We start from the raw sequence: 19638 nt of genomic DNA on the forward strand, positions 1-19638 counted from the left end.
ACAGCACAAAATGGGGCTTGTTGGGATATGCTTGGTCTCAGCAGTTGGCATCTCAGGGCAGAAGGGACTGTTTGCTTTCTGGAGGCATTCTTAGCTGAGTAGCGGATGGCAGCTGCCTCGCACCATGCAATTTGAGATCATTAAGTGCAGATGTACACACTGCCATCAGGCTGGTGGAGTATCACATGCAGCATCCCAGGTCAACAGAAAATTGGAGAAGAGTTGGCCAAATTGCAGAAATTGTGCTCCATTTCTAGAGAAAAATGGTGGGAAATTTCTCCCCATTTATCTGTGATGTGGATTGTGTGTCACCAGCTATTTCACAGCTCCTGTGCGGGCCCTGGGAGTTACCTTGGAGCAATCTTGAAGCACTCCTTGAAGCATCCTCCCCTTTACTTCTTAATTTGCTTCAACTCCACATCTTTTTCTTGCCAATGCAGCCAAGCCTCGGAAAATCTTAGCTCTCCAAGAAGCAAAGCTATGGGCCACTTCCCCCTTCATCTTGCTGTTTTCCCACTGCACGGAAATAAAAAGCAGAATGATTTTGGAGGAAGTCAGGCTTTTACTAAAGCTGCAAAATCACTTGTTTGTGTGATACGGAGCTTCCTGGTGCCCAGGAGCTTGTAGTTACTTTTCACCTTGGGATTTCAGTCCTATCCTTTTCTTCACTGGACTGTCTGCATTCATAGATGTCAGGATGTGAATGCCAGTTGATACAACAGCAGCAGCAAAGGCTGAAGAACATTCTGCAAAACGTTTCTACTTCACTAAAACTTGCTGCAAATAGAAACTGACTGTTTCTGTGCAATCCTGTTCTTGCAGGTCAGAAGTAATCCCACAGGACACCAGGCATAACTTTCCACCCTGTGTTACTGGTTAGACCCGGGCAGAAGTGGGCCAGGAAGCCTCTAACTGGCCTGGACTCAAACTCTTCAGAGACCCAAGGTACCATTACTATGATTTAGGTACCTAGCAAAATGCACTCAAAAGTTTAACCCCAAGACATTACTGAGGTCTGCTCCCCCATGACCCTGCATTTGCATCTGGTCTAGGGATGGAGAAGGTTTCTTGGGGGTTTTGGCACAGAGCCACCATCCCTTATTTTTCAAGGAGACAAGAAGTGCCAGCAACCTTTGCCTTGTCCCACTTCAATACCCTGCCAAGCCCCAGTCAAGCACTATTTGTGTGTTTTCAACCTTGCTGTTATTCTCCCAGAGACCAGCTGCCACACATACAAACAGCCACCTGTGGGGAGGGAAAGAGAGAAAAGATTTAAGCTGTATTACCAAAATGTGTGAAGCATAATGGGTACGATTTTGACACGCCAGCAAAATGCTGCCAGTTCTGCCTGGAAACCCACCAGTGCGTGCATCCCTCCCTCTAGTGACTAAACCCAGCATCTACAACCCCTCCGGGCTGGAGGCTTCGTCCTGCCAGAGCTGAGCAGCAAATCGGGCACCTCCACTGCATCCCGGGGGCCACAGCACCGGTGCTATGGCAGGTCCCCACTCTAGAAAGAGATGGGGATGCTGCAGAGACGCACCATGAGGGCTCCTCCACTCCCCTGTGCTACATTGGTCATGTACCACCCTGCTTTTGCTCCCAGATTATTAAAGAGGGGGATGCTGCCATGGCCAGCCAGGACTGTGATGGGATAAAAGCATGTCCTGGGTGATGGAGACCAGCTGAAGGGACATGATGGATGGGCACCTGGAGAAGAGGGGCTTTGAGTTCTCATTGCTCAGGTTGGATCTCCAAGCATGGAGCACTGGGTTTTGGTCCTCATCATTACCTGGAACGCCAGATGCATTCACCACAGATCCTCCACTTGAACAGCTTCTGTCCAACAGCAAAGATATTCAGGACAAGAAACGGCAGCCTTTGCCTAATTTTCGTCTCCTTGCATCTCCATGCCCCTCCTGGAGCCTGAGCAGGGCTGGAGAATTGGTGGATAACTAAATTCTGGTGCTCCCCACTGCAAACAGCCCTGAGCATGCACAGCAAGGATGTTCCATTCAAGCCCCAGGGTAGGGGCTGGGGAAGAAAATGCTGACCTTTGAGAACTGCCAGCCTGGTCTTGGCAAAATTCTGCCTTTGCTTTTTAATTGGACAAGTCTAGCTGCAGAACAAGGCTTCTCTGGACAACACTTCAGTGCAAGAAGAATAAGAACATCACACCACCTCAGCAGGGATCCATCTCAGAGATCCCCACCGCAGAACAGAGCTGCTTAAGCACTGCTATCGAACTCAGTGCAAGTGCCAAATTAACACAAATTCAAGGCTTGCTCCATAATAAGAGTTTGGTGGAGAGCTGCAAAATAGCACATGGAGACATCCCCCCCCCCCTCCCCCGCCCCAGCCATGCTGTTCCTTATCAGATCTCAGGAATACACCAGGGATGGTACAAATGAAAACAGCCCTGCATGGGGGAGATTTATGCATGGAACAGAAGGGAAATTAAAATTAAATCTCATTTCTTGGGTTGATCTCTGACCTAGCAGTCCAGGTCACTGCTGAGTCAGGGAGAGAAGTGCAGCATAGGAAGGGTGAGGACAGACTGTGCGTCCTCGTCATTTGCTCTAGCAGAGCTTTGGTCTCAGAGGCAGCACTGGAAAACATCTCTAAAGCTTTTAATCAGCTTAGCTCTCCCCCGTCCCTCCATGGAGGAGGGGCTCCAAGCTCTGCAGGAAAACAAGGCTGAGATACAAGCTGCTAGGGCAGATGCTGCTGTCCAAGAACTTTGCTCCCTCTTTCCCATGGACAGCAGGCAATGCTGCTCAGGCACAATGCTGCAGGGGCTGAGAGAAATTTTCCCAGATCTTTAAAGAGGGATTTTGCCTAGATCTTTAAGAGATGGGGGAGAATTGCCATCAACCAGAATATGTCTGGGGTCTCTGGAGCTGGTGACTGGGATTAAAGCACCTGAGGACTTGCTCAGCCAGAGCAAAAGTTGTGCACTGAGATGAGAGCTGATGCCTCAGGGAAATCCCTGGTAAAACACAGCACAAAGTTCTGCAACACTGCTGAACCAGTCACATGCTGAATACTTTCCCTGGCAAAATAAAGAAGTGTTCTTTTCAAGACATATTTCACAAAGAGGTTTCTGCTCCCTGTTGGAGGTATTGATTTCTGCTGTAAGAGATATAACTACACAGGAGCCCCCAGAAAACCTTCATATAGGAAGTGTTGACAGTGGGTCTTGTGGAAGCTGAAGTCCTCTTTTTTTCGGGGTTAAATGAGGCTGTAGCAGCCATGTGATCATGGATGCCAATGAAACCATGGGAGGTGCAGCATGGGCAGAAAAATGGCTCAGCAAGAGCAGCTGAACCCACTCCCTGACCCCAGGCACAGAGCTCCAATTGCTAGACTTAGCTGAAACTTAGAAAAAAAAAAAAAAAAAGTTAGAAATCTCTTTTCCTCCATTATTGTTTACTAACCAAACTAACTCAGGAAACTATAGAAGCAGAAAAATTGCTAGGTCCACAGCAATCAGCATGCCAATTGTGACTGCCAGAATCTCTACCCAGAATGAAAAGGATTGGAGCTGTAAGTCACACTCGAGCTGCTGGTGGTGGTTTGGGGGCATTTGCTGTGCACATACCACTGCAATGCATGCTGGCTGAGAGGCAAACCTCCCTTGGTTTCTTGCCTGGGATGCTGCAGCTGGTGGAGCAGGATTTGGCTTAAAATGAGGCATTGAATCCAACCACATCTCACCTCTCCAGGGAGGAGAGCAGCTGGGGACTGTTCCCATGGGTGAGCATTGGGATATACAGAGCCAAGGTCCCACTTGAACAGGAGGCATTAATGTTATTATTGCTCAGATTAAGAAGGATTAAGCAGATTTCAATTTGGCTTGACTCACAGCTGTGTGTGCCCTGTTTACCATGACCAAAGCCATCCCGGAGCTCTCTACACAGAGAAGGGATTTCAAGAACTGGGGCAGAATCATTAAAACAGGACACTTCAAGTACCGGATTTCCAAGGAGGACAAGAATGTTGTTTTCTTGGGCTCAGTTCTGAGAAGTCTCCCAAGTGACTTCAGGAACCAGCATGGGGACAACCAACCTCAAACAGCTTTGCTAGGTCCAGTCTCCAAAAGCCACCCTCCATCATGATCACAACTGGAAGCAAATACCTTTCCAACAGATCAGACTTTACAGAAACACAGCCACCCTCTATTGCTGCACTCGGCTTAGCTAATTAGTCATGTTTTGTGGGAAAAGAGCAGGTCGATATTTTAGTTTTCTATGGCCAACTTGACACCGCCAAGACAAGTTTATGGCTCCAACAAGATTTCCATCTGTCTTGGGAGGAATTCACTGCCACAGTAGAGCTCTCCACTTGCCATCTGCAGCAGGGGAGGAGGGAAAAGCTTTTATCCATTAAACATGAAGGCAAATCAGGCAAGAACTGTAAAGGAAAACAAACGTGGGTGCCAACCAAGAGCAGAGATTAGAGATAAGCATCATGTGGACAGTCAACCTCCATCACCTGCTAGAACTGGTTTGTGGGACATCTGGGACCAAGAAACCCTCTTGAATTTTGTTTAGGAGCCCCATAGCAGATGCACAGTTGGAGTATACTGCAAACGCTGTCTCTCCAGCAGTCTGTGCCCAATTTGGAGCATCATGGCTTGGTCAGACCCCTCCGCTACCTAACCCAGCGATGGATAATAAATATCACCCCTAGCCCCAAGGCAGCATCACAACATTTGCAGTCACCTATATTAAGTCGATAACTTGTGTTAACATTACTACTCCCAATGGAGGTATATTACAGTCCACAATCAACTCAAAGCAATACCACACATACTTAAATGATGATTTAACATGAATTATTTAAGAAGGTCTAATGGGCTGGGAGGTTTAAATATGAAGAAGTTATCCATGACTATTGCTGGCTGTAAAAAGTGTTTATGCTTCTTCATATCATATTAGTGGCTACATGGTGATTTGCTAAAAACAGAAGAATAGCAGCATTTGGGAGTGCCATTTAAACAGATGTAATAACAGAGGGAGTGGTGCTGTCATGAGCAGCGTGAAGGAGGCTGCTCTGTTTGTACCTCAAAAGCAGTTGGGTGGGCAGCCAGGTTTGGGGATGGTGAGAAATTACAGGCAGAGAACAAAATCAAAGCCATCCTACTTTACTTTTAGAAGGATTTCTTTTTCACTTTCAGGAGGATTTTTGCAATAAGGGTGAAGCTTCCCTTCAAGATTCAGCCCCTGGATTGCTGTAAATGTGAGAAATTCAGCTTTGGGAAGAGATCTACATTTCTCATCATTAGAGAGATAAGGCTGAAAACAGCAAAAGGAAGTGATGGAGAATCACTAGTAACAACACAGCATTTGGGAGCCCACAGCATTGCTTGGTCCTACTAACCCAGAGCAGGGCTCACAGGCAGGGTGTTGCAAAAGCACCCAAAACCCCTGAACTCAGTCCATGCAGACCTAAAGAGGGCCCAAGCATGGTGACAGGGTGCTGCAACCACCCACCTGGGCTATGTGGACTCACAAGATCCAGTCCCCAAAACCCTGGGGACACCCAGACCAAGCTGAGAGTGCAATGTAGAGCAGCTGCTCTAGTGGACCACCGCATAAGGATTGCAAGGGGTGAAACACAGCACATATATGCAGGAAATCAGATTTTTGACAAATTAGTACTTTGGGGGACCCTGAGAGACAAGCAGAGACATGCTCCCAAGAAATTGCTAAGAAAATCACTTATTCCAGGCAGCACAGATGCTTCTGCACTTCTCCTGCAGCTACAGCAGAGCTGCAAATCTCTTCCTCCCCAAAGCCTAATGGTCCACCACAAAGGAAAAAAAATTAGATCTATCACTTCTCCCCAAATGTTTGAATATGATGCTCTAAACATTGTATAGGTTTAGATTTCCTACTCTTTTTCCATAGCTAACATATTACCTGGGATTTTTAGTGAATTAATTTCTCTTTGGGAAGTGTTGATGTTCATTCCCCTCTATATCTAGGGAATCAGTTCTTATAATCTCTCACATTTATGTACTATGTCATGCCCAAGTGGGTCCAGCTGCACTTTGCAGATCTGTGATTCACCCCATGTACAACTCTTCCACCCAGCACTGAAACAGCCAAGAAAAATAAGCAGGGGAAAAGCCACACACACACTTCCTAACTGATGGGAAAAGCTGCTACTTGCTTCTGTTTGAATCTGATTAAGGACAGAACGCTTCATTTCCTACACAAACAGCTATGAATCTCCTGTCCCCAAATAGTCCAACACTACAAGCATCAAAATAACTGCATGTTTGAAGAGGCTAATGCAGAACAAGCCAATAATGGGTGAACTTCATTACCCAGCAGCAATAGCGGGTTGTATTAACATGCCACAGCATCTGCTCGCCAGGACCTATATATGATGGAGGATGCTGTGCTGCTCAGAATGGCTGGGGATCCATGGCATTAGCATTAACAACTCACCCACATCACACTCAAAGTGTGATTTGCCTCCATTGCACTGGAAGCACAGAGGAGCAGCATTTGCCCTTTGTCCCCATCTGCTTCCCTCTGCACTGTCTGCTTGTCAAACCAACGCCAAGTGTTACACTGACTTCAAAAACCGGTGTTCCTGTGGGGATAGAAATCAATGTCTCTTGTTTGACAGTGCAATTAGCACCATATGTTATGGACATTCTCTCTGCTGGCCTCGGAACCCTTTGCTGGGGACTGCCAGCCAGAAGGACTGGTGCTGCAAAGAGCTAATAAGCAACAAGAGGTCTCCCTGTGTCCCAAAGGGGAGAGGAGCTGCTCTTCCCAGTGAAAAAAAAAAAAGCCACACCACTTTTCCTGAAGTTATTAAGCCCTGCAGGTTTCCCTCTTCTGCCCAACACTCCAACAGTCACCATGGTTTACCGGGAAGCAATAAATGAAATAAGATGCTCTGCAGAGTTTATTTGCTACTGCTTTTGCCATAAAATACAGCTTAAATGTCACTTCACCTGTTTTCTTGCTTAGATGAAGCCTCATCTTCAGCTCTGATATGCCCAACAACCCTTTCTCCACTTATTTTTTACTGCCCTAAACACTCCTCTCACCTTTGCTTATTGGTTGCCAGTAAAAATGCTGGAGAAGCACCTTTGGGGAAACTTTTCCTCACTAAGAGAGGTCAGTCTGAATCAAGAAGTCACTGGCATTTCTGCAGGAGCTCACCTGCATCCATCTCTTTGGAGCTCCATAAGGGGAAGGGGGAAACTAGGAATCAGGCACTCAAAACACTGCTGCTGTGAGCAGTTCCTGATGGCCACAGCTTGACAAGGTTCCAAATACCCAGGCCCGTGAGCAGAGCCAGAAAAAGGATGGATAGGAAATAAACCCTATGTCCCAGCAGCCAGAGCTCAAATGTTTCCTCACTGGAAACATCCAGGTGAAATACAATTTCATTCCCTGTTGCCATGACCTGGTTCTCAGATCACAAAGTGCACTGCACACCCAATCCTGACCCATCACTGCCCAAACCCCTTCACTTGGGCTTCCCCTCTCTTCCCATATGGCCATAGGCATTTTCTACAGGTTGGCTCAGCCTTGTCCTTTTGGTGGGACCATCTGATATCTGCAGAGAGCCATTAGCAAATGTCCTTAATTACTGCATAGATACCACATGCCACCTAGGGCTGGTGACACGAAAAAACAAACAAACAAACAAACAAACAAACAAAAAAAACACAACACTTCTCTTTGCCACAACAAAGAGAAAGAAAAGAAAGAAAAAAGTCCCAGGAACAGTCAGGTTGCATGAGCTGGCTTCTCAATGGATACACTTCAGCTTCAAGGCAGGCTTTCCTGCTCACAAACCAAACCTCAAAAGCTCCACTTGCTGCAGCCCCTGGATCCCATGAGGACATGCCACAGGACTGCTCACTGAGCACCCTTGGCCAAGCATGGAGTCACCCAGAAAAGGGAGGATGCCCAAGTCCTGGGGAGGAAGATCTCTGCACAGGTTCTGCAGATGGAGCCAAGTGCCCAGCTTTCCTGAAGGTAGAAGGTTTCTTGGGGTCTGCAGGGACTCACCGCTGCAGAGGAAGGGTTCCCTGGGGGTTTGGAGGCTCAGGACTGGCACCACTTTCTTCTGCCCACATGCTCCTGGACCTACTCCCATCACCAAAATTCAGAAATCCCACCCTTTTCCTACCATATCTCTACAGATACATTGCTTTTTTCACCTCTTTCTCACAAGCTTCAGCTTTAAGCCCACCCTCAGGAAGCAGCACTGTGTACATTGTCAGCAGTGTTTCTCTGCTTTATGGCAACACAAAGCCTCTTATCCCATTTGCAGCTACATTTGTACCCTGTTGCAGAGCCAGCCCTGCCTGGAGCACACACACCCTGCCTTGGATTAATCTTCGTCTGCTTACTGACAGATATATATATATTTCCTGTGCTCCATATCACTCTCCCATCTGTTTTTTTGATGGAACCCATGGGTTAAGCACATTTCTGTGCTTGCAGACAGATGCACCTCTATGTGAGAGAGAAACAGCTGGGTGCTCTGTGCACAGCTGGAAGCACAAGGGGCTGCACCCTTCTCAGCCTTGCTCAGAACCTCTCCAGCCCTTGAGGATTTGCCCTGTAGGGCATCTTAACTGCTGCCCCCTGTCCTGACAGGACATCATGCCCAAACTAGAAGTGAACATTAAATACTTCCTTGGGGCCATGTCAAGGGCTTGGAGTTGCACTTAAATCCCCTTGGGACAATGCTTCTCCCAGGGGAAGTCCACCAGCCCTGTATGGGTGCAGGGTGATGGCCATTTCTGGGATGTTGTTATGTTCTTGCACCTTTGTGTTTTAAGAGACCCAGGTGGTTTTTTTCCCCAACACATTTTTTTTCCATCCAAAAATCAAGATCTTTCCTGCAGAAAATCAGTTTCCAGGAAAAATTTCAGGAGCTCCACATAGCTTGTTTTCTTTACAAGAAATGCTCAGTAAACTTGCTGAGCCAAACAAGATGCTGGATAACTTCTTGCCTAACCTTTTATTACCATGACCAATAATCAATTGCTGCCTATCATACTAGCCCTTTTCAGAAAGAAATATCCCTTGTTCCAGAAAGCTGATTTTACTGGGCCTTCTTTCATCATCTGCCATGCAAATAGAATGTTTTCATAAAGTCAGCATCCTGCAACAAAAGAATGTCCTGAACTGCAAGCCTTGTTCCCAAAGGCCTAGAACCAAAACACATCATTGAGCCAACCTTGCTGGAAATACCTGCACCTGCAGAAAGCCTCAGAATGTTTGAGGTGCAACAGCTGAAACCACATTACAGGGCAAATTTACTGCTCATCAAGCTCTGTCATATAAATATAGCTGGGTTTATTCCTCCAGTTATGACTGGAACCAGTTCAAGGTTTTAGTAGTCTGACACTTTTCAGTATTACAGCAAAACAAAAATTTTCTAAAGGACAAAAAAGTAATGGAAAAATCAGGGCTTTTCATTAAGAAATGTTCAGTGCCTGTCAAAGCAGGCAATCTGTTAACATGAGTTATAACTGAAAGCCCATATCCAGGCAAATTCTTCCTTTTGAAAAGGATTCACTGAGACTTTTATCTGTAATATCATAACAACACATTTCATTACAGCCTCCTCCATGAAGGAGGCTATTTCAACCATTAGGTGAAAACACTGAATACCTGATGAATTTTTACATACCTCCAGGAACTCAGAAAAGGCTTTGAGCATGTCTTTATCCTTTTGCCTTCTTTTTATTTCCTGGGGAGAAAAAAAAAACACAGTTGAGCTGTATTATTTTTGCTATTACCAAGACACTGTCTGTGCAATTTTTAATCAGACTCACCCCAAGAGTTGGAAAGCCTGCCAGCAGCATGCCTTGGGTTCAGCCAGTATAAGTTAGTTCAAGACTAAAGGAAGATTAATACAACAAAAGTAGGTATCATTCTTGAAAGTCTTAGGGTGAGCAAGAAGTGCAGAGACTTGGAGCAATGCTGTCCCCAAACAGAGAAACTCAAACAGAATAGGGCTGCTTTTAACAAGATGCCCTGGTTTGTCTTTATGGTGAGGAAGAAGAAAGTGACTGCTTCAGTCAGAGATTCTGCAAGACAAAGCATCCCAGCTCCTTCCACTGTTAATGCCAAGGCCAAGCTGTCAGAGTGCTTCAGGACCCAAAGGGATGCCTCTAACACATGCCACAAAAATTCCTCCAAGAGATTCATAAGTCCCCTACACACCCCTTTGCAGGCACTCAGTTTGACGCTAACTTATGTTTTACCTTACTTCCATCCACTGCTACAGCTCTAAATAACGGGTTTCTTCTGTCTTGCCTAAAAGAGATGCCAGATTCAGGAGGTACTAAGCACTGGAGAACTTAGAGAGCTGTAACATTAAGTGACTATGGGAGAGTTGATACAGCTGAAGATAAATCACTCACCAGCCCCAGGAGGGGTTCATCCAGCAGGCCACCACGGGTGAACCCCAGGGAGGCAGGAAACAGAGGGTGGTGCAGAGATCACTCTACACCTGACAAAGCTGGGCACAAGTGCAACAGATGCACTCAAAGCTTCTGGTGGGGAAGAAAGTTTTGGAGAAATAACAGAAGTATTTGAGGATGCTTGTTGCCTAAGAAGGTTTTTATTGCAAAGAACAGAATGAGGGAAAAGCAGAAAGGGAGTTTGTAAGAGATTTAAAATTAAGCCAGCCCTGTGAATATGTTTTTATAAGACTCTTTGAAGAAGACCACATAATCTACAAAGAGTTTCTTAGGGAGCTGGTTATGGGGCAAGGAAAAGTAACATGCACATACCAAGGGCTAGAAATCCCAGAAAGACAAATAAAAGCCTCACAGAAAGACCCAGGGACAGCTTATGGACCGAAGAGAAGCCGAGCTTTGGCTCACCCATACTTAGCTGTGAATTCAGAATCTTGGCAGTCACAAAAGAGGAAACCCAGGGCAGAATTAGTACACCCCCACACCAAAACCCACTTCACCATCCAAGCATCTTCCTCCCCCATGATGGAGCTGAGCACAAGTCAAGCCACTTAAAATAAAGCTCTACTCAGCAACCTCAAAAACCAAACCCACCACTCATAGAGGGTCCAGCCAAGGTTTATATACCTTTTGGAGTGTGCCCAAAAGGGCCTGAGCGGGAATGGGACTAACTGGAAACAAATGGGATTGATTGGTGTAGGTTTTTACACAGCCTGAGAGCATCTCTTGCTTGAGACCACACAGTCCACAGGTGGCGGGAAAGTTTCATGCAAATCTTGCACCACGGCCATGGTTGAACTCCTATCAAAGTCCTTGCATCTCCCAACTCCCAGACGGAAACCAAAAAGTTTTTCTTCTGCCCCAAATAATTAATTTGTGTAAGAGCTATTAAAATTTAATAAATTAATAAATTAATAATTAATAAAATTAATAAATATTTTAAAATTAATTTTTGTGTAAGAGCTATTTCTCAGTTCAGGAATGACTTTGTGGAAACTACAGGGATTGTGTAACCAAAGTGTGCCGTGATGGCTTAGACGTGGTCTGGCTGGTGCCACAGAGCCTCAAGCAGCTGTAGAGACATGAACTGATGGAAGTGGGAAGAAGCCTTGTGAAAAAGTAGGAGGAGGACAGGCATGGACACCAATGACCAAGGGGAGCAGCAACACAAGAGTTTGTGGCCACACAAAGAAGTAAAAAGTCAATTTTCACCCTACACTCACAGGTTTCCTCTCAGAACCAGTCTACTGAGTCAATCACGGCTGGATGCTGTATGTCTCAGTGTCCCGGAGAAGCTCAAAACCCTCTCTGAATTCACAGGAGATGTGGGCACCTGCTGAGGAAACCTGACACTGCTCCTCAGCAGCCTAAAGAGGGAGAGCAGCTTTTTTCATTCAAGGGCTGGAAAGTCCAAGATTTTGGTGTTACCATCAATGACACATCAGCTCCACCAAGGACTGGGATACAAAAAGCACATTTCATAGAATCATAGAATCATTAAGGTTGGAAAAGACCTTCAAGATCATGGCCAAGCTGTGTTCATGCTGGGCTTTGGCCTTCCTGATTTTTTCTCTGCAGGCTGCCCAGGGAAGTAGTGGAGTCACCATCCCTGGAAGTCTTCAAAAGACATTTAGATGTAGAGCTTAGGGATATGGTTTAGTGGGGACTGCTAGCGTTAGGTCAGAGGTTGGACTTGATGATCTTGAGGTCTCTTCCAACCTAGAAATTCTGTGATTCTGTGATATGCTGGCAACTTCCTTGTACTCTCCCTGAGTTGACTGCACCTTCTTCCACTGGGCATAAACTCTTTTTCTCCCAGACACTCAGCAAAAGTTCCCTGTTCATCCATGATAATCTTCCCCTCCAGCTCATCTTACAGCACATGAGGACAGCCTGCTTCTGTGCCTTGAAGACTTCTTGAGGAGCATCCAGCCTTCCTGGACCCCTCTGCCATTCAGGACTGACTCCAAAGGGACCCTTCCTACCAGCATCCTGAACAAATCAAAGTCTGCCCTCTGGACGTCAAAGGTAACAGTTTTATTGACCCCTCTACTGATTTCATCAAGAATCTTCTTCTTCACCTCTACCATTTTGTGGTCCCTCTGCCCAAGGCAGCTTCCGACTACCACATCTCTCTCCAGTCCTCTGTCTGTGAACAGCAGTTCTAACAGGGCACCCCCTCTGCTAGGCTCACTAACCAGCTGCATCAGGAAGCTGTCTTCCACACACCCCAGGAACCTCCTAGACTGCTTCCAGTCCAATTGTATTTCCAGCATATGTCCAGAAAGTTAAAGTGCCCCATGAGGACAAGTGCTGGTGATTGAGTGACTTCTTCCAGCTGCTTATAGAATGCCTCATCCATCTCTTCATCCTGGTTTGGGGGTCTATAACAGACCCCCACCAGGATGTCTGCCTTGTGGGCCATCCCCTTGATCCTTATCCACAGGAACTCATCCATATCATTCCCAGCCCCGAGCTCCTCAACATCGAAACACTCTCTAATATAGAGAGCCACACCACTGCCCCTCCTTAGCCCTTTTGAAGAGCTCGTAGCCATCCATTGCAGCACTCCAGTCATGGGAGTGCTCCCACCGTTTTGTCAATGATGGCGACTAGGTCATAGTTTGTCTACTGCACGATGACTTTCAGCTCCTCCCGTTTGTTGCCTATGCTGTATGCCTTGGTGTAGATGCACTTCAGTTGTGCCATTGCCCTCACCCCCAGTCCTGGCATTGCTCTCCCAGGCTCATCTCTATCGAGCCTCATTCCCTCCCCCCAACCCCATACCGCTTTATACCCAGTTTAAAGCCCTCTCAATGAGTTCTGCCCACTTCTGGGCTAGGATCCGTTTCCCCCTTCAGGACAGGTGGGACTCATCTGCAGCCATCAGACCAGGTGCCAAGTAAATTGCCCCATGGTCAAGAAAAAACAAAATTCCTACAATGGCACCAGCCTCTCAGCCATGTATTTATCAGCTGAGCTTTCCGTGTCTGCTCGGTATCCCTCCCTGCCACTGAAGGGACAGAGGAAAACACCACCTGTACTCTGTCTACTAACCACCCCAGTTCCCTTAAGTCCCTTTAGATAGCCTTCAAGCTTCTCTCAGTGATTTCATTGCTGCCAGCCTGAATTATCAGTAAGAAGTAATAATTGGAGGGGTAAACCAGGCCAGAGAATTTCCTGGTAATGTCCCTGACCGGGGCCCCAGGGAGGCAGCAGACTTCCCTATGGGTAGACTCTGGCCAATATATGGGGCCCTCTGTTCCCCTCAGAAGGGAGTTGCCTGTGACCATTACCCTTCTTTCCTTCTTGGTGGAGGCAGTCTTGAGGAGTGGGGTCAACCTCCTGGCCCTTGACAACCTCCTGTGTGCACTTTCCCCCACATCCTCACCTACCCATCCCTCAAGCACCAGGACCAGTTTCCAGTCCTCTCCATCTCTTAGGTCCCCTCCCTCTGCCCAACAGCAATAGGACAGAGGATCAATGAGTATTTGGGGTGTATCACCCCCATGCCTTTCTCGCAGGCATGGCAGGGAGCTGCTCCACCAGTCTAACTCTTGCTCACACACCCTGATGGTCCTTAATCTCTCCACCTCCTCAGTCACTCGTGTTCCCCAGGGACCACGTTTGTATGGCCAGGGCACTGCTGGCTCCTCCCGCACCTCATCAGCTGCCCTCGTGAGGGCTGCCAGGCTCTGGCAGCTTCCTCAGCTGCCTTGTGTGGCCTCGATGCTGGAACCCCCCTGCCCACCTCAATCCCCCGCTCTGCACACCAGCAGCATGTGACTGCCTTGGAACCGATCACCTGGTGAGATTTCAAGACATAGATGGGAGAAAAAACAGATGAGCAGAGCGTAAGACTCTCATCAAGGTATCTGGTAGTCTGGAGAAAAGAGCAGAAGGAGAACAGACATACAGAAAGAAAACAATTTGCAGATTTATCCCACTGTTGATATGAAGAGTCAATGGCATCAATGGGGTAATGCAGGTATTGTCTGTCCTCAGGAACTGGAGAAGCAATGTAGATATATCAGGATCTATTAAAGCAATCGCAAGAATAAGGTGATGACTGGTTCTGTTACAGTTTGTTTTTGTTTTTTTTTTCTTTTTTTTTTTTTTCTAATTATCAGTGGTTTACTCATCTCTGAAGTCCTTTGGAAAGTGCAGAAGGGACCCAGGTCATTGCATTTATTGGGTGTCCCATGGGTGCAGCAGCACAAGATGCAGGATAAAGGAGCATGCTGCAGAGCGAGCCACCACTGCTAGAGGAAGAGTATAAAACATGCTGCCTTATTTTCAGCTATTTTCAGTTCTTACAAAAGCATCGACCTTGATGGCAATCTCCATCCCCAGGAAGCCAGCAGGCAGTAGGCAAAGTCTTTCACAGCTAAATAGGCAGAAGTCACCTAATGCATGCTCCAGCAGAGATACCAGGGGCTGCCTCTGACTCACTCTGTAATATTTAAGCTTGATTCAGGCAATTTTCATGTCTGTTGAGGACTTTGTTGTTCTATTACAGCAGAGAGCAAAACTAACGTACCCATTTTTGAGAGGCAGCGACAGCTTGTACCTCCTTCCCATGGGATGGGGAGTATCCTGCCTGGTCTGCCGTGCACAACGCACATATAGGACCATCCCAGTAGCATTCTCTTGTCCTCCCAGACCCTCTCAGCACATTGCCAGCTTCCAGCTTGGAGCATGCTCTCAGCTGGAAAGCAGCACATGCAAGCCTGCAGACACCACTCACCTGAATCCTGAGACTGAGCATGAGAGCCTAGTGCCATGCAGTGATGCTTGCTCCCTGCTTTTCCACGGCCTTTGGGAGTGTCCCTCCCTGCTGATAACCCCAGGGAAGAGAAGTGCTGCTACCGTCTGCACTGATGCTAGATAGCGATTGATCACCAGCCAGGTTCATTTACTCCTTTACGAAGCAATTTATCAGACAACTAGGAGACAGTTTAGAGAAACCAAAAGGAGTCCGTTGGCATGGTACTAATGACTTGTCACTTTAATAGAAAGAAAGGAGTGCAGGAAAACAAGTAGTTTCCCCATGAAGCGTCCATCCCACCTGCCTGCAGGGCTGAAGCAGCACAGTGGACAACACAGCCGACTTAACCATGAAAATTCAAATCCACAAAACACAGAGCCAGAAGGCACTGACAGGTGCTGAAGTGGTGGAAACCCCTGCAGCCGAGCCAGCGGGACCACTGCCACACTTTGCTGAAAGGCGTGGGTGGGCTGCAACCAGAAATGTGGACCACGCTCCCAGAGCAAGCTTTCCTAGAGACCTCCTCAGCTGTATTTCACTGTCGGCATGGGAAGCCTAAAGCTTCAGTGACCTTCATTGGGAGCTGAACCTTGCTGAAGTTCACCTGAAAGAGCTGGGCATGGCCGAACTGAAAAGTTGGGACTTGGTGGTTCAGAGGTGTTCAATGGATGGGCAAAGCCCACACTCCTAAAACCCCTGTAATAATTAAATCCTCAAAGAGCTGCTTGGATGCACAGCATAGGCAGAAGTGGACCCATCCCATCACCATCCCCAAGGAGAAGGGAAATGGGAGCTTGGCAGGGAAGATTCTGCTTGTAAAAAGTGCCAAGCTGTGCTGATGAATTGCTTGGGGGCATTTGGACAAGTCTGTTAGGTACTTAAGAAATTTCTTTAAAAAGGAGCAAATTGGGCTGGGTGAGCAGTTGGGTACTGCAGGGGGAAATGTCAGCTTGGAGGTCTCTGTGGGTCTTTCTGCACCTGTGGTGTCCATGTAGAGCCCTGTCCTTCCTGCACCATACTTAGCCCCCACAAGGCATCACCTCTACTCAACCTGCTTCCCCCAAACCTCTGAGAGCATCCACCCAGTCACCTGGAACTAGTTTTAATTACCAAAAAATAAATAAATAAAAATCAAGAAAAGGGTGTCCAACACACTCATTTAATATGGATCAGCTGCAAGACTCACCTAGCCAAGGGGAATATCAAGGGGTAGTCCCAATGCAATTACAGTGATGTTTCAGCAGCAGGAACAACAGCATTTTTGTGGCCAGGAACAAGGAAAAATCATTGTAAAATCCATTATGTCAGTTGTAAAGGGAGAGCAGCCAGAAGCCAAGGCTTTCCAAGTGATGAGGACTTGGATGAGAGCCAGAGATGCCTTGGTAGCTCTGTGCAATGGGGTTCAGAAAGGCAGGAGGAAGAAAAGAGAGGATAGACTATGCTTGTTCCTTGCTCCATCCACCTCAGCTTCCCCAGGAGGCAGAAAGCTAAAGTGGGTTGGATGCCTTAGCTGTGAGAGGGAGCAGAGGCATGAGCTCGGCCCCCGCATCAGCATCGCAGGGATCAAAAAGGAGGTGAGATGAACCTCACCTACAGCATGCGGGGCTGGCCAGTGCAGGAAAGTAGAAAGAAATACGTGTGTGTGTGTGTGTGCAGCTCTTATGTGCATGTGCATATGTGTGTGCATGCATGTGACCAGGGAGAATGGCTTCTTTGGAGAAGAAAGCTTTTACTTTACTCATACAAACACCCTTAAACTGCAGCACAGATGCCCATGGCCATGCAGCCTTTCAGCCTGATTTTCTTGCACTGTTACCACATCCTTCTCTCCCCGGCTTTAAGGACACTCACAGCTGCTCTCTGCTGTATCCTTTTCACGCTCCTGCCCTGCTCCCAGCAGGCTGTGGTTGATGTTTTTGCTGTCTTCACCTACAGGGTGCTGGTCCCCACCAGAGACTTTTGGACATTCGTAAGGAGGAGAGCAGCTGGCTCCTGTGTACTGGTATCCCCCTATCCTCATCGCTCCCATCCTGACCTTCATGGTGGGGACGGAGTAATGATATTGATGTACTCAGCCTCCCCCTCTCCCTGCTGCTTTCATCTTGGCACATTGACAGGGGGCCTGAGAGCTTTAAAGGGCATCAGCTGCAGAAGTGTGAAGGGCAGGAGAGACCCTGCAAAACTCTTTCCCAATAAATGTAGAGAAATAAATGCTCAACACCACCCCCATCCAGACTCCCCAGTTTGCAGACTGGCTTTGAAGGTTGAGCTGGTCCCTGCTGAGCTGGTCCCTAGTTGGTTCAGTAAGGCTGTGTGAAGGGCAGTTTCAGAGGGTTTCTCCCTTTATCCCCCATCAGTAAATAGTTTCTGGAGCTAATGATGATTACCTTTAGAGTGAAGCCTACCGAGTCCATGGGATTCTCCAAGCCCTTCTCTTGAGAGGAAACCAGGGGGATGATGCATCACCCCCAGCATGCTGGTTGGTATCCCAAGGGGATATAGGCACGTCTCCACCTTGTAGGGGCAGTTTTGATGCCCTGGGTGCTCAGCAAGGCTATCAGGACATCCAGAGCAATAGCAAAGTCTTGGTTGTTGTTGCTTGCTCTGTTCCCTTTTGAAGAGGAGGCTAAAGGTTACCTCCAGGGACTGGTCACCACAAGTGACTGTCCTAGTTCATGGCTGGGTTTTTTAGCCATGGATTGCACGTCAGCACCAGGCTCCTAACTGGCTGCAACAGGTTCTCCAGGGAAGCCTTCAGAAAGCAGCAATGGTCCTGCAGATGTGCTGCTTGAGGACAAACTCTGCTCCTATAGCAATTCATGGTTGGCTTTATCACGTTTCAGTAAATCCAAAGATTAATCATTTTCTGTCATCTTCTAAAAGATATTGTCACTTCGTTGTTTTGGCCTGCACCACCAGCCCTCAGTGCTAAAGGTTGGTTCATGCTTTATTATTCTTCCATCCTAGTGTGTATCTTCACACCCTTGATGCACAGCACAAATTCCCCAGAAGAGCTGACTCTGGTCCCAGATTAGTTTCATTATTATACATCTTTATCAAATAGAGTTCATTGTGGATGGGTACTCAGCCAATGGGGAGTTTTCATGCAATTAACTGGTTTTGCTGATAATTTAATCAGTTTTGCTGCACAAACTGACTCCTGAGGTTAGACCTCTCAGCTGGATGTATACAAATAGGCCACCATTTAGGAAAGCCTTTTGCAGGCCTTCAGGGGATTAACGTCTGATTTTCATTTGTATAACACATTTCAAGCTGTAATGGTGCTAAAACACTTTATGAACTCCTTCCTTAGCTGGTTGCCCAAAGCAATCCCATCACTGTTGGAGGTGCTCTGAGGGCTCCCAACAGCCAGGGGATGCTCCTCCAGGTGTGGAGGAATCTCTGGTGGTGCCTTCAAATTTTTGTCCCACCACCACTCTGCCTACATGTGCTGATGTTTCCTCAGTAAGAATACCTGAATTGTGATGTTTTGATTCCAGCTGTGGCCAGACGTAATGCTCTGGCTGATGTCACTTAAGATACTGAGGTTATAGTCTTCACCTGCCACTTTATCAGATGGTAGCTCCATAAACTGTTAGACAATGTAAGAAAATTTCCTCCTTATGTCCCTGGGGACAGAAATAACAAGCTCTAACAAATACATGCATGAAACCAGCAGAAGACAGAGCTGTGATCCCACCTCTGCAATCCCACCTCTGCAAAGCCCTGCTCTGACCAACCCACAATGTCCCAGTGTCCATAAAAGCAATGCCCAGCTCTCCAAAACCAGCTACATGTTCCATTTGCTGGATGAACTTCATCCAGATGCTCAGTAAAGTTGCAGTAATCATGATGGATATCAGGAAAATTTGGTAAAGAAACACTTCATAAATCAAAACAATTAAAACAATAACAACAGCAAAAAAAAAAAAAAAATTAACATTCAAAGCATAGGTAACCTTGATTTTACACCACACTACTTTTTGGATTTTGGTTTGTAAGCACCCAGAAAACAACAGCTATGCACTGAAGACATTAATTTTTGTTACAAAGTTCCAGGCAGTGAATCAATTTTACCTGGGTTACGTTCAGCTGCAAAAAAAAAGGAGCAGTGATGCAAAACTGGACTGCTGCATGGGCAGGTGGTGCAGACCTGCCCGGCTCATCACATTACCAAGCCCCTTCACACACATTTATTTTGCAAGCAGCTGCTCCCATGCTAGATGCTAAAAACCTCATGCTTTTTATACATCTTGAGTATGTAGCTCCAAGCTACTGATTTCTGTATGACCATCAACTCAGGGACCGTGGGAGTGGAGCACCCCAAAATGGAACAACAGCACTCATTGCAGCGCATCAGCATTATTCCCCTCTTAGATGAAGGAACAGAAGAGAG

At 46.9% G+C, this 19638-nt stretch overlaps 1 long non-coding RNA gene across 2 annotated transcripts; it reads right to left on the minus strand.

The window, feature by feature from the left end:
- Positions 1-1131: 1131 nt before the first annotated feature.
- Positions 1132-10364, minus strand: LOC311423104. 2 transcript variants are annotated; one of them, XR_014685579.1, is made up of 3 exons: positions 10259-10364; positions 9682-9741; positions 1132-1245 (listed from the first exon to the last, which is right to left on the minus strand). It is a non-coding gene; the product is annotated as an uncharacterized lncRNA (long non-coding RNA). The 2 variants fall into 2 exon arrangements; XR_014685580.1 differs by lacking the exon at positions 10259-10364 and adding an exon at positions 9827-9891.
- Positions 10365-19638: the final 9274 nt, after the last annotated feature.

Source organism: Aythya ferina (assembly GCF_964211825.1).
Source record: "Aythya ferina genome assembly, chromosome: 23".
NCBI classification, from domain to species: domain Eukaryota; kingdom Metazoa; phylum Chordata; class Aves; order Anseriformes; family Anatidae; genus Aythya; species Aythya ferina.